Source organism: Triticum urartu, chromosome 1 (genome assembly GCF_003073215.2).
Source record: "Triticum urartu cultivar G1812 chromosome 1, Tu2.1, whole genome shotgun sequence".
Taxonomy (NCBI): domain Eukaryota; kingdom Viridiplantae; phylum Streptophyta; class Magnoliopsida; order Poales; family Poaceae; genus Triticum; species Triticum urartu.
In genome coordinates, this window is record NC_053022.1 from 174,211,699 (window position 1) to 174,215,488 (window position 3,790).

A 3,790-nucleotide genomic window follows, 5' to 3' on the forward strand; every position below is an offset into this window, starting at 1 on the left:
TCCACCCCCACCAGGAACTATTCATCCACCCACTACAACACTCATTGTTCATCCAGAGGCAGCATCGATCGGCTTCAGTTAGCAGCAGTAGCGAAGGAATCGCTCGATCGGGTTCAGTTAATAGCCATCGATCGATCCCTCAGGTTCAGTAATACGTAGCCTGCAGTGCAATCGCTCGGGTTCAATTAGAGCCCAACGCCTCGCTCGGGTTCAGTTAGGGCCCAGCGCCTCGCACACACGCATGTACGTACGAGAGAAACGCGCATCGCTTGGCCCCTGACCACCCAGCGTAATCGGGGACTCCCCGATATTTTCTGCGCCCTGGCTTCTACCATGGTTTTTTCCGTCATGGACGGCCTAAAGAATGTCATGCAGCTGCGTCTCCGGCCCGCCCAGGACGAAAAGCCCATTTTCTATCATGATTTTTTGTCATAGAAGTAGAACCCCACCACATCTATGATGATACTGGGTTTTGTCACAATTATCGTCATAGAAGTGTCACAAGTATGACAGAAATATTTTCATTCGGCCCAAAATGTCACGGATGTGTCTTTTTTTGTAGTGAGAGGTGGTGACTAGGCCGCCTGCGTCGACCAAATCCCCCGCAGCGTCCACATCCCTAGGTGTCCCTGTAGCCCCTGCGGCATCGATGATCGCGCGCAGCGGGGGCACCGGGTTTCTTCTTGGGCGCCATGGACGATGGAGCCGTCGATGAAGAGAACGATGATGAAGATGATGCGCTACATACGCTTCTCAGGTTCGCAAGTGCTTCCCCCTACGTAGCGCGCCAAAGATGTTGTGGGAAACCACGACCACCTATGGGGCCATGAGCCCCTTGTGGTTTAGCAGGGGGATGATGACGTTGCACAAAGAGCGGAGAGCATCGCACAGCATGGCAGAGATCACACAGGCAACTTTACCAAGGTTCGGGCTGCTGCGAGGCGTAAAACCCTTCTCCTGCTTTGGTGCATTGATGGTGGATTGTGGTGGAAACGCAGCACTCTATGATGGCAGGGTTGCCTCGGGACGAGAGCCGCTACGTGCGTATGAGTGTACAAGGGTCCCAATCCTTTCTATGGTTGCCATGTGCCTCCTTTTATAGATCAAGGGGTCACCAAAGTGGCAAATCAGTCATTGTGTACTGATTAGATGGCAAATAGTGCTATCATACCTAACTTTGCAGACAGGGCAGAGCGCATTAATGGGCCGCTTAGTGTCACATCATGGCCGGCCTGGCAAACCTTGTTGGGCTGCTCGACCACCTTCTCTCCTGTCTACATGACACGTCGCTAGACGGGTGTCATTTGAAGGTGATTCCCATAGGAAGTGGCTGCCATGTGGCAAGAAACAACCACTTAGTCACTTGGGGGCTTGGCACCGCACCGACCGATGACTTGCGTCATCGTAAGGTGGTGTGTTGGAGCCTTGGTGGGGTAGTTTGCCTCCTAGGGCCCGGCAGGCCTGCCGAGACAGTCTTGAGGTTTTCTTCCGGGGTAACCTTGACCTTGCTAGGCTCGCCTGCCTGGCAAGGGAGGCCTTCCTTTATTTGTGTCTTGCACTTTTGGCTTGACTTGGTCTTCTTGATCTGCACTCTGATTCTTCAAAGAGTAGATCCCTTGTGCTTGGTCTGGTTGTAATCTTGATCTTAGGCCTCACTACAAGAAATATGTCAACTAGTGACCTTCTGTTAGTGACCCTGGAAGAATTGGTCATAGATCTACTACCATTTGTGATTAATTGGTCAAAAGCTGTTCGGGGGGCTCCAAACCCTCAACTATATCGACCATTTTGGTCAGAAAGGTCGTAATTTCCTTACATGAAATGGTCATAAAGCAGACAACATTGGTCTGGTGCCTTATTTCTAGATGATCACGACCAATATGGATGGTCATAAGCTTGTAAATTGTGGTAGATTGCTATGACAAGGTTCCACCTCATCAATTTTGCCTATGTGTCATGTCCATGTGTCAATTTTTGCCCTAGGTTGTGAAGCAAGCTATATTTCTGTCATTCCCAAAATTCCCCAAAAAATCTCATAAATTCTTTGGGTCATATCTTCGTCAAATATGTAAAAATACTTTCTTGCCTAGTTCAAAAATAATTCAACAATATTCAATTTCCTATTTTCTTCACAATAATACTTTGTGAAGGAAGTGCTATTTGTATATTCTTGATTGCCCTCGAAATTTTTGGGCACTCTTTCCTATCCAAATCATTGCCTCATGGCAAAATTCAGCTCCATTTGCCCTGTAAATCTTCCTCGGCAAATTTACAAAGTTTTTTTCCACCTAGAAGCATTGTGAAGGAAGTACCATTTTTATATATCCAAATGATTTGAAATTTATACAGTCCCTTCATATGCCCAAATTATCACCCTCCTCCAAATTGCAGCTCAGTCAAAACATCTATGTGAGCCGAGGTTCAATTTTGTAACATCCCAAATTTTCAATTTGGAATGTTATACATTAGATCATCATGCATATCATATTTTATTTGCTTTGGGTTTTGATCCTAGAAAATTCTAAGCAACTCAAGGACCCACGGAGAGAGTTGGGGATTTCATTATTTTCATATTTGAGTTTTTCTCAAATTTTGAGAATAGGATCATTTGATTTTATTTATTTTATCATCAATTATTTCTATTACAAAAATATGAGAGAGGGAATAAAATGACTTTCCCAAAATATAGAAATATTGAGGATTTAATAAAAACTCAAATAGTTTTATTTCAGAGTTTTTTTTGTAGTTTTTATTTGAATTAGAAAAAATGCGCGTTTTTCAAAATTGCATTTAGGGCCCAAATAAATGTTCACTTTGTCGGGCTTGATTTTAGAAGCCCGGGAAAATTTGTTTCGGGATTTTTGGAGTCCGTTTAGTATTTCTTTTTATTTTTCTTCCAATTGAAAAAAACGGAACCGACTATGGGCCGTACTCGGCCAGGACTCCGCCTGGCCGGGGCCTTTATATGCCGGGGCAAGCCAGCCCGAAGGCCCAGCCGCCCCGAAGCCCTAGCCGCCAGCCGCCGCCGCCGCCGCCCCGCCGCCGATCCGCCGGAGCCGCGCGTCGCCCAAGGTTCGCCGCCGCCTCAAAATCCGTGCCGTTTAAAAAAATTCCGTTCGTCGTTTTTCTTTTTCGTCGGATTTTTCCGCGGTTATTTTCTGATCGCGATTTCTGATCCCATTTTCGTTTTAGTTTTTATTTTCGCTCGTTTACCGGAATCAGGCGATTCAAGCGCCTGGAGTTTCGTCTCGAAACCCTCTATCCGAATAATCAACTTAAACAAGTTTTTGCTACTGTAAAATTTGACTTAGGTTCAGATTACTAGAACGAAGTTGTTTTCTTTCGCCGTTTGAGTTTCTTTGCTTCGTTCGATTTGATTCCTTTTGCTAACAGGAGTTCTTAAGTTGAACCTTCTGGTTAGATCTCTTATTTGAGTTTTACCTGTGCATTAGATGAGTACTTATTGTATGCTTGTCTGTTTGCCTGCGATAGAGTACCCGGAGTGCGCCGCCTGTTACTTCGAATCGTTAGGTTTCGCGGATCATCAGCAAGGCAAGTAACACTTTGATCATACCTTTTCTACAACCCAGTTTTTTTTTGAATTAGAACAATCTTCACACATTGCATGATTAGGATCTAATTAAACTGTGGGGTGGGAAGTAGATGAGGTAGTACCTATTACCTTTTTATTATCAAACCTTTGGGAGTTACTTCTACGTTTGCTTACTATGCCATGCTATGCTAGTAGACGTGGATTGGGTGAGTGAAATCCATGACAGATGTGAGATTG